Raw genomic sequence first — 11,793 nt, 5'->3', positions numbered from 1 at the left:
GAGGACCATAGAGCAAAAAAGTCACTCTATTCAACTCTGGGGTACACTGGAAGAGAAGTTAGAGGTGGAAATCATGACTCTTGTGGGAAACACAGGGAAAGCACTCATTAGCAACACTGCTAATCAATGATGTGATTCTTTGTATGTTTGAGATAGGCTGGTGAATAACTGTTTGAATACTGTGTCTCATTTTAAAACAATTATGTCTTAATGGAAGTACCCAAAGAGGAGTCAGAATCTAAATGATCTACTGCAAAATTAATTAATTCTTAAGGATATGAACTGAGTTGCTAGTTGTACTGTAATGGTGCTTTGGCTTTTGAGTTAGTGAGATACAAATTTGGGGAAGCACACACAAACAAAAAGGGAAACAAAAATGCTTATTTTAAGGAGGGAATTGAACTCCACTCAGAAAGTTTAAATGTCATTTACTTACAATAAAAGTAAAGGTTATGCATGGATTAAAAGAAGAAAAAAAAGTTTTAAAAACATATGTGGATTTCCTGGTAATCTCAACATCTAGAGGCAGCAAGCTGGATTTTCTGCCCAAACCTTATCTTTCCTCCTTCTTTCTTCTATGCTCCCAAATCTTCCCTGATAGCAAGAATGCCTGACCATGACATCTCATTTTTTGGAAAGCAAAATTCAATCCTACTTGTCTTACTGTGTTAAATCTGAATATTTGTTTTTTACCTGGTAAATCAACAACATGACTGCAGAGGAAAGTTACAGGCTCATTGCTGGAATTACATCAATTTTCAAGTTCAGTAGCGTCTATTTGGAGAGAGCAAGCAACTATTTTAACACTGTTGGCATTCTCAGAAATAATTTCTGGAGAGAATTTCTATTTACATTAGTGTTACTACTCTGCATGGTTACTTCCCACGAGAAATATGGACTGTTTTAACAATAAGCCAGTCCCCAGTTTTCCACCCAAGAAGTGCTATGCTGTCATTCAAGGCTGATTCCTTTGTACCCATTTATTATGTGGGTTCCTTGCATTGTACCAGTGTTTCTTTTTCTTCCAGCTGAGCTCTGTGTTTCTTCTTGGCACTTTTAAAGATCCTTTTAAAGTATCTTTTTACTGCACAAATTAAATTATTTTTTAAAACAAAGACATGGAAAAATCCACCATGGCTGTTTTTGTCCCACAGGTCCATGACAGTCCCCAGCTATCTCTCTTCTACGATTTAGAGGTTCTTGAGATGAGGGTAGGGAGGCGTTTTATTGTTGGCTCAGCCTCTGCAGGGTCAGAGCACTGGTCTGCTTCCTGGCATATGCCACATCCTCACCATATTCCATGCCCTCCCCAGGCTAGAGCTGCCAGACCCTCTGCCCATTTTTCCTCCTGTCTGTAGGCCTGTACTACAATGCCTTTCTCCCTGGGAGGCCCTACTGCTTTACCTGTCCTGATATCTGCTCCCAAAGGGCCTGGTGAGGGACGCTTACCCCAGCCTCCTGCACCCCATCGTCAAAGTCTGCAGCTCTGTCTGAGGTTCTACCTGAATACATCATGTCCCAGAAGGACTGCTCAGAGGCTAGTTCAGGATGGGAGACCACACTCCAAAACCTGAAGGAGATGTGTGGATGGCAAGGTGCTGAAATTCTTCCTGGTGACCTGTTTACCTTTATAGCACAAAATAGTCCAAGTTCTTCCTTCTTGTCACCTTGGCACTGACTGGAAAGACTCTTCCTGAAAGATGCAAGGCAGTTACAAAAGACAGACAAGGGACACACTACCACCCTCATCTCTCTGCCCTGTGCTCCTGTGGCGGTTGTGAGGAAAGGAGGGTAAAGCTGTACCGTGGAAGAGATGCCTTCTCTGAACCCCTTTCTTCCCTCACAAACTCTCCTCTGTTCTGTGCCCAGTCTCTGGGTTCACAGGCTGGACTGTGCAAATGAAATAACATGAAGAGACAACCAAGGGACATGGGTGAAAGAGTGCATACCAATGTGGCTGATGGCATAGCTGTATCAGGAAAGCCACCCAGCCTGGCAGCACAGACCAGAATGACTAATGAAGAAATGATGCTTGAGAGACTGTTTGCAGCATGCAGTCATCCTGCATTGCATGTGCAGGCCAAGCAGGTTACTAAGTCTTGTTGCAAAGTTATAAATCAGGGTTTTCCTCTGCCTCTCCTTCATGCAAACACACTCCAAACTAAGAAAACCAAATCAAACCCTCCCTAAAATAATCAGAAAGATGGGAAAACAGAAAACTGAGCCCCTAGATCAGAGCAATTATGTGATTTTCAGCAGGCTGATTATTATTATAGAATCCTGACAGTACAGGTGAGATGCATCTTGCTTTCATTCTGTGGGCTATCTTTAATTCAGTGTTACACAACATAATAGTCCAACCCAAGTGGAGAAAATTGCTGTGCACATGTGAACTCCCACAAACAATAAAATGCAGTTCAGTCCCGCTGTTCATCATATCCCCGTGACCTTGAGATATTTAAAAAGACAATGAGAACACCCAAGACATTCAAGCCTGAAAAGCTCTATACACATACAAATCCCTCCTTTTTCAATAGGTGCTTGTTTCAAAATTAGCAAAGTGGCTATTATGCATACTAAAAAGTGAGAGCAACAGATAAGTAATAAACAGCATTTCCTAGCACAGAAAACTAGGTCACATCTAGAGTAGTTTCCTTCCCAAACTTGAGGTGCTTCTGTTCTCCTTCCTTTCTTCTCCAGGCCTTTCCATAAATAAACTTCTTGAGAAGACAAAGAGCTCTTTTTCTGCTCCAAATGAGGAAAATACCTTACCCAGCCTGCTCTGTATCCCTGCAGTTTGTTTGAACTCTCCACTGATTGTCATGTATTTGATACTCTCACAGAAATCTTTTCTTCCAACACCAGCAGCAAGAAAAAGCCTTAACTAAAGAATCAGAGAACGAACTGGTAGTACCAGCTCAGGTCAGCTCAAAGTGTCCTGTGGACTGGATGACTTCAAGAGAAAGCTCTCCGTGACCTTTCTCTGTCTTGCCCGATGCTAATGCAATTAGCAGGGGCCTCTTATACAGCAGCTTTATGTAACCCAGGCAGGATTACAGAGAGCCATTCAGCCTAGCCTGACCTCGGGAGCAGAGCCAGGATTTGCACTGTGAAGAGAGGCAGCTTACCTGACAGCGTCATGGTATGGGTGCTGACAGCATCCCACGTCCACTGTATCAGTTTCCCCATTCAACCACACAGCTTTTGAAACAGCTCATGTTTCTCCTCCCCTGCTTTTGTGTACCTTCCCTCCTCCAACTTCTGTGATATTATAGAAAAAAATAACCTTTCCTCTGGATGTCAGGGTTAAAAAAAATATGTTTTCTATTTCCATTTGTAAATGATTGCCTGCTTTTCATTATTGCTTGGTGCCTTTGAAAGGAATGAATCTTCTCCCCAGTACAGTGTGGGTTCTGGTTGGACAGTATTTCACTTCCTTGCCGTGTCACAGACCCAGCTGTATTGGGAGGTTCACAGAAGACATTGCATTTAAGGAATTAGAAATCATGAACAGTCCATGTCTGCCCTACCAGGCATTGTACACAGGACTTGAGCAGCCTGTACGTTAGCATGAGTAGTCACTGCAAGGGAACCTGCTGGAGTGCCCTGTGCTGGCCTGTGCTGTGCAGTAGGTGTTATGACAGAGGTCATTCAGGCTGTCAGGAGAAGGTAAATAATTTTGTTTCTTAAGCAAACTAAAAGGCACAATGGCATGGGAGGGAGGCAGAGCCTCTTCATGAACAGGATCTGCACAGTATGGCATGGGAAAATCCATCCGGGGTCTGTCCCATCCTGCATGAATGTGGGGTTCCTAGTATCAGAAGGGATGTAAAATTTACTCACTATCTATATTCCTCTTTTTGTTCTATCTCATTAAAACAGCTATTTTATTCCATCATTTGTTGTTGAGCACTTCTTACTGATATCTGTAAAGAGCCCTGCACTGTCTGTCTCTCATGCTCCTAGTGCAGAACACCAGGTCACTGCAAACAGGGTCTAAAGACCATCTCCCTGCTCAGAGTTTGCTGAAACCACCATTTAACACACTGTGAGATGTGGCTTTGAGACATGGAAGTTTCAGTTCAAACTTACCTCCTTGCAGAGCCAAGGTGGAAGTCTTTCGGCCACGACATTTTGTTTGGCTACTTGATTTTCCTGTGCCTAGCAGAGTGGGGACAAGGGTGTCCAGGAACTATCACAACACACACTTCTCGTGCATTATTTTAGTCAGTGAATCAGTAGTGGTCATCTGGTGGAATGCTTGTACAGAAGAACGCCAGAGCATCGCAGATCACACGAGGGCACTGGGATGGCATTTATCCCATTGGCAATTGGCCTTGCTGTTCCTGGAGAGAAGAGCTGCTTCTCTCATGATAAGGCCCACAACTTTATGTCATGTCTGTATTTCAGGAGGCTGAGAAAGCACCAGAATGCTAGAGGACAAGTCCTCACTGAGGAAGGGTGGAGCAAAAAATACAACATGCTCTGCTGCAGCAGCAGATGTGATATATCATATTGCACAAAAGCCTGGAAAGAACTGTGCCCATTATTGCTGGCAGGGTATTTAATGTCAATCAACTCTTGTCCATCCTCACCTTCAGCTCTGCAAACAGGGAGCTCCGTTACTGAAGAAGGAGATTCTTTAAGGTGGTGTCATGAAGAAGACTCCAACACAGAGGGTTACATTCATGCATGTTTTGTCCTTTCTATAAACATAAAGAGATTAAAATTATTTTGACTTTGAATTAAGGCTTTGAAGTTAGCTGGGAAGCCCTGTTTTGTGCTATGTTTTGTTTTATGTGCTATGTGGGAGCACCTGAAACACTGGGACTGCTCCTGGAGACTGCTGCAGTAAAGCAGCAATGAATAGTTTCTTGCTAGGGACTGAGATGAATGGGAAAGCCTGTCATTTATGAGGTTATGTTAATTTAGCTCCACTGAATCTCTCTGGGGACCAATAATATTGATTTAGGATTTTGTTCTGATGACAGCTGAAAGGTGTGAGCTAGAAGAATTGTCTGTGCCTTGCCAACTGCTTCCCCCAATTACTGCCTGCAATAGCAGCCTTGAGTTCTTGCTTCTTTTTCACCTTGAGTCTTAAGACAGCATACTGCAGGTAACTGAGCCATGTGTCTGTGTTTCTTGATCCAGGACACCCAGTGCCACATTCTGGAGTGATCCTCCACAGGGGGAGTGCCTGCTGTGGATACGGCACTACAGCTCTTGATATGCTCTGAATGCTTAATTTGAGCTGCAGTTCTTATAGAAATGAATACAAACTTACCACCTGGGTCCTGGGAAGCCTATGGTGCAGTATAGATGTTAGTGGTGGGGCAGGGTGAAATCAAGAAAAAAGGAAAAAAAAACACCAAAACCCCCCCAAAACCAACCAAACCAAGCAACCAAAACCAAAACAAGCATGCCCTAACCCTTGCATTTCTCCCTAAGGGTGCAGAGAACTTGTCGCATGGGGAAAAATAGCCAGGGACACTACCTTTTAGCAGGTGAGGTTGAGTAGTGTCTGTTTGTACCATATATAACTGTGCAAATTCCCTTCTTGCAGTTAAAGGGATTGATAGCTCTTTCCCTGCTCTCTCACCCAATGGGCATTTTCGTTTCCCTCTTGGGCTGAGACAGCTCTGCCTTGGCTTCCCCGCATGGCCAGTCCAGATATTAATTGGTCTAAGTGGGATGTCCCACTGGGAAAACACTTCTGATAGAGCCTGAAATACCAAAACAGCCTCCCCTTTGTGTACAAGAATGCCTTTCTGTTACCGTAGCTGTTTTGTATACCAGAGCATGGTGTTATCCTCTTGTGTTGTAGCTTAATGGTTTAATTTGTCCTGTGAAACTGTTGCAGCAGGACAACTGGACATGACACACTAATTTATCTTATAATAGGAATTGTCAAAGCTGCTAAATTTAATCGTCGGCTTTTGGGAATCTGGCTGAGAGTGAAAGCTCAGCAGATCTACAGTAAAACAAAAGAGCATAGACCAGCTACAAGCACGTCTCTGCTGCTGTGCAGTGTTCCACCTTGCGAAGCACCCCTAAACCGCTGGAGGCTGATCTTACAGCTGATGAATTGTCTAAGCAGAAGTATCTACTGCACATTTTGGGGATGGGATGGGGGGGGCTTGATGTTATAAATCTTCTCCTTAGGAATTTTTCAAATTTGCAGTATCTTTTTTCTTCTGAAACAAGAAAAGCATGAAAATAAGACTCACATCAGATTCCCTGCTAAGGTGTTTGATGTTGTCTGCTGCTCTTCCTGAAACTTATCTCTTCTTTGAAAATAGGAACCGTGCAACCCTTTTGGATAAGATGAAAGTCTTGCAGACACTGAAATAAGTGTAACTGGTGCAGAGCTACTTGGCTGATTCTGCAGAAAACCAGAAGTGGTGTCTTGCAGACAATAAATGCTCCCCTTTCATCTCTACTCAGAGATTTAAGGCTGATCTCTTTCATGCCACCACTGCTGATTGCTTTCTTCCTAAAGAAACCACCTCAGGGAGGAGAAAGAGGTTTCCTTACACAGTATGCTGCCCACAGAGACACAGGCAGCCACCTCTGATCATATTTTGAAAATCTCCCTAGCCAGTTGTGTGCTGATTGTTGTCTGGTTTTAACTAAAAAAGCTTTTTGCCTTACTCCATTTTGTCTTTTACTGTTTCAGATGGGGATCGACAGAAATTCACTTCATCTTACCCTGTTCAGTTGAGGACGGCAGGATCAGTGGGGACTTACCCCTTCAGACCTTCCTTATCAAACACATCCAAAACACACTGATGATTACTTAACCACCTGAATTAGCTGGTGGAAACTGGCCTTGCTCCAGAAATGTCCCCAGAGCTGTACTGAGATATTGAGAAGGTGACATGACCATGATCGTACTGCCTACGGGGGATGTTATGAAGAACTTTCATGACCAAAAAACCAACATATTTTGTTGTCTTGCAGGTCTGATTAGACATCACACAGAGTATCAGTTGAGGAGCTCTAGGATGCCCTGAATCAGTGGAAAAACAGGCATTCATGTCTTTGCTAGGCAAAGAAGAGCTCTTCAGTGTCTGAAACAAATGCTGGCCAAATCCTGTGAGACTTCAAGCCCTTAAAAGGCTAGAAATCTGATTGCTTAATGAAGGAAGTATGGTTCAGCTCAATGGCATTGTAGAAAGAAGGTACCCTGGTCTGATCATGCTGGACTCTGTCACGTTGCAGGTTTCAGGCTGCAAACAGATATGCTTTACAAGCAGATTTTTTTTTATTAAAGGTTACATGAGCAGCCCCCATGGAGGCACATCTGATCTGATATACACACAGCTGATTTTCATCCCTAATTTGTGCTTAGTTACTCAGAGCTGGTACTAAAACTGGTATGGCTATGCTAGGTCTGTAAGCCTAACTGTCGTCTCTAAGCATAGTGCTGACATTTGGTAAAGCAGCAGAAAGGAGTAAAGAGCAGGGAGACTGACTGCACATGAACTTTACAGCAGGAGGAAGGAGTTGACAAATGAAAAGGGGAAATGGCACTGCAAGAACAGCAGGCAAGGAGGCTGGGCTGACCCACAGGTTTTAAAGGGAAATTGAGGGAAGGAGGACTGAAATACAACCCCAAACTCACAGCAGGCAATAGTTCTCAACTCCCAGGTTCTCTGCCCAGCTCAGACCCTGACCTGCAGGGTCCTACAATTTGGGATTGAAAGCTGAAGACAAGCTTCAGTTTTCCCTTGCTGCAGTGCAGAAGGTTGCAGAGTTTTATCACAAAACTCCCTTCTTCTCCCACTCTGCCTGTCTCCATACTTTTGGAAAAAGAACTGCAAAGGTACAGAACATAGGCCTAGAACACCTGCTGTGCCCTTGTTACTGTCCCTGTCCCAGTTATTACACAGCAAACAGGTACTTAGGAAGAGCATACACCCTGGAAAGGAGGTTTTCAGAGTCTCTGGTTTGGCTCCATAGGGAGGTAGCGCTGCCCTACCAATCAGAGTTTTCTCCTGTGAAAAAGCAGAGCATCACCAAAGCTTGAGAATCAGTGTGCTTGGTTTAACCTGGACCAAAACAAATTAAGAGGTTAGAAGACAACTCCACCTTTTTGCATCAGCCTTCCCCCCTATTTCTTTGGAAAATCTGATCTCCTTGGGAGACAGGATACACACAACATTTCCTGAACTCAGCATTTTCATCAAAGGTACAGAGTCTTTTCTCTTTGACCCTTGTACTCCTTCATCATCCCAGCATCTTGAGCATCCTTGCACTCCTGAAACCCTTCAGATTGCTCCATTGCTGTGACTATTTCACTGGCTCTTTTAGAAGTGATCTTGGCTGAAGTTCTTCAGTATAAAAGGCATTTAAAAGTTCTTTTGAAGCTGTGGACCTCAGGGTTTCACAGTGTAGCAGCAGAGGCAGGATGGCCCATGCCAACCTAGCCTTTAAATGAGTGTGAGTGTTAAATCAACCCAATGAGGGGCAATGCTCAAGGCATCAGGCACATCTCAGGCAGGGCCAGGTTCTTTGCTATCATAAACAATACTGTAGCCTTTCAATCCTGCACTGCCTTACTGTGCACAATATGCTTGTATCCAGCCTGAGCTCCCTTCTGTGTCCTGCTAGGAGAGCAGCTCAGAGTCACTGCAAAAATTGAAAGTGTACAACTACAAAGCTAGGAAATTAGTATCTAGAATATCCCTTTAGGCTACTGGATGTCTGCTTATCACTGCAGTAAATGCAGAAGAAAAAGAGGGGGTAAATCTTGCTTCATTTAGTTGAAAAAATTCTGATTAATTTAGTTTAATGTTGCGTTTTGATGAATAATGTGCCTGTCTTGGCGCGAGAGGCACGATCACATGTTGAGAGAGTTGGCCATGGAGCATGATTCAATCAGTGCACATGGTGCCAGCAGGGAAATTAACTACAAAGGATTGCATTTTTCTTTGGCAATCCCAGTAAATCTGTCTGTATCCTTCAGTCTGTAAATACCAGTAGGTACCTATCCTAAGAGCATGTTGTGCCAGTAAACAAGGGACAATAGCAGCCTAAAGGCAAATATGGCAAATCTCAGGAGACTGCTGGATTTACAGGTCCTGCCAGCCACGTTATCATGCTGGGTCCAGCTTCCCTCCCTTGGGGCGCAGCCAGTCCTTGCTACTCCCTGGCAGCAGGAAAGTTTGTGAGATACTTATGTAAATAATCTTCACACCATAACCAAATTTAAACGCTGTTGGTCACCCCAGCCATTTGGAAGAGCCGTGGCTTCTCATGTCGGCACAAAAGGGACACAGAGATTTTCCCATGTTTGTGCACAGTGACGGGCATTTTTCAAGAGCAGCCTGAAATGTCCTGAACTCTCCTCTGACTGACAGCTGGCAGCAGCTCTGTCAAAAGCATGGCTGGAGCATACTGGAGACCTGCAGAAGGAGAAGGTGAGACATTTGGGAACCTCTACTCCTGGGAGCCATATCTTGGTCTGCAGCCAGACCTGACAAGACACTCCAGTTGATTATTATCCAACAAGTGTCAGTGGTTCTCGTCTGTGACCATTATCCCTTTAATATAAAACAGCGGGGAGATTAAATAACCTTCTGAAAATGCAGCCAGACTTTGCTAGGTCTTGGAACAGCCCTATGGCATTCTGGCCAGCTCTGCTTTCATTCCATTTCCTTCGCTGGCAGACAGCATGGCTCATTGTGCATTCAAGCATATTCAAAAGTGTGACATAAATGAAATGCACTCAGCTTTATGGGATATATAAGAGCCCAGATGTGCCAGGACCTTCAGTCATTTTACAGGGTTCAAAGCAGAGGGAGTATGTGCCAGTCAAAAGCTTTGGTTTCTTCTGTCTCCATCTCTCTCATTTTCCCTTTATTTAGAGGTTTCTTGGGAAATGAAGTAAGTGAAGCACTGAAATTCCCCCTTGGAGAGTCTATCAGCTCAAAGTCTGCAAAAGCCCAGATAGAGATCCTCCTGCTAATAACTTTTTCCTCCCTGGATGCTTCTCTTTTGAAGCCTGCCCATCAGAGCTGTGCTCTGGCTCTGCTCTGCTTACCTGGAGCAAACCCTGAAGCCTGCAGGTGCCTCAGCACTGTCACAGGGCCATCCAACACGACTTGGTCTTTCTGAGGAACAACTTGACAAGTGCCAGCACACACTCAGCTGCTCTGCTACTCAAATGCAACATCACAGACCTACACTGCATTCCCATGGCTTGCTGAACACCCGCAGTGATGGATGCAGGTCACCTGCCATCAGTCTAGAAGTAATGAAGGGAGAAGGTTAGCTGCCACAATGATCCAAGTGGGAAATGTTTAAGCTAATGTGTACTTCCCCAAAGACATCATAATTCTAATGATCTATCCCTTCTCAGCAATCATCTGATTGCCCCAGGACCCCACCAAAGTACAGGTTTGGCAACAGGAATCTGTGGTGCTGAAAATGGTGTGACCTAAATATGCAGACAGAAAGAGGGACAGAAAAGCTGCTAAAGAGAACTGGCCAACCTTTTATTCACATTAGCAACTACAAGTGAAGCCTCATAACTCCCAGCCCAGCTCATTAGTCCATGCTGGCTGTGGACTGTACATTAGCAATATTTTAATTCAGGTTCTAAATAACTTCATTTGTCTGTCGTGTTTCAGAGGAACACATATGCACTGGGTGTGTTGCTTCTATCTGGCAAGAGAGGGCATATGTGTCAGGTGGACACATATACCACAGAAATGCAATACTACTGGAATATAAAGTGTTTGAGATGATAGACAGTTACAGTTCTTGATAGCTCTATTGGATACATTTTCCCTGTCATTATCTTCTGGATAAAAATTTCAGCTTGGAAGCTGTCACACAGACAAGAGAAAAGGGTCTGTACTGAGAATGGCTGCAAATAGAGCACGTTTTTCTGTATCTCTAGGTTGCAGATAAGGATCCAGTTTCCCAATTACTTCTTCTGTCTTTCCACATCCCAACTGCTGCTCCAATAAGAAATTAGCATCTTTTTCTATCAGATTGCTTCCAGGATCTTGGTTGTCCAACTAGTTTTGAGCGCGAAGGAGTCCAGGGCTTTGTGTGCGTAGATATAGGAATAAAACACATCTTCTCCTCACAAAAAATTCATGCTGGAATTAAAAACAACTGCAAATGGACCTGCATGCCTATTTGCCTCTGTGAACAAAACTAGCATCAATAGCGAGCTCTCTTGCTTTGGTTCCAGCTGATTCAGTAATTTTGTCATCTAACGTTATCATGGGGAAAAAAACCTCAAACATCATAACTTACCCCTTAAAGATCATGCAGCCAGTCATTTGCATGCCTGAATCTTCAGAAGTGAAAATGAGAGGCTATATGATAAGTTATCATAGTGGCACTTCCCAGACTAGCTACCATATCGCAGGGTTTGACGTGTGTACTAGCAGCAAACAGGTGAAAATATGTAGGCATCAAGTCACTTTTCCACCCTCTTCAGAGATTAAAGCAAATGTGTTTCCATGTGTACACACACACACACAGAGAAATATTTATATGGACACATATTTGTGCATGTAGTTCTCATCATACATCTCCTTTTAAACCTTTCTTAAATATTTTTAAACCTTCCTTAAATAAAGTATCCTTTTTCACCTCTCTTATCTTGAACTTGAAAAAAAGAAGGTAAATTGCACAAAGGTTCATAATATATAAACAATTAACGTTTTCTCCATGAAGTTGCATATGATGCATTATTTAGTTGGTTAAATAGAGACTCTTTCACCAGTTGTCTCTTGATACAGTTTTCAATGATCTGTCCAAAGTGACAATAGG

At 43.5% G+C, this 11,793-nt stretch overlaps 1 long non-coding RNA gene across 2 annotated transcripts in view; it reads right to left on the bottom strand.

The window, feature by feature from the left end:
• The window catches only part of LOC141941466 (uncharacterized), a 37,868-nt gene that overhangs the window by 2,675 nt on the left and 23,400 nt on the right, over positions 1-11,793 (bottom strand). For both annotated transcript variants that reach the window (XR_012628335.1, XR_012628334.1), the window contains exons 3-5: positions 4,093-4,706; positions 1,627-1,693; positions 694-774 (exon numbers count right to left, since the gene is read on the bottom strand). This is a non-coding gene — a long non-coding RNA (uncharacterized LOC141941466). The remainder of the gene's footprint in view (positions 1-693; positions 775-1,626; positions 1,694-4,092; positions 4,707-11,793) is intronic.

The sequence above is a fragment of the Strix uralensis genome, chromosome 3, assembly GCF_047716275.1.
Source record: "Strix uralensis isolate ZFMK-TIS-50842 chromosome 3, bStrUra1, whole genome shotgun sequence".
Taxonomy (NCBI): domain Eukaryota; kingdom Metazoa; phylum Chordata; class Aves; order Strigiformes; family Strigidae; genus Strix; species Strix uralensis.
Note: the sequence above shows the minus strand (reverse complement) of the source record. Positions and strands in the feature narration are given on the sequence as shown.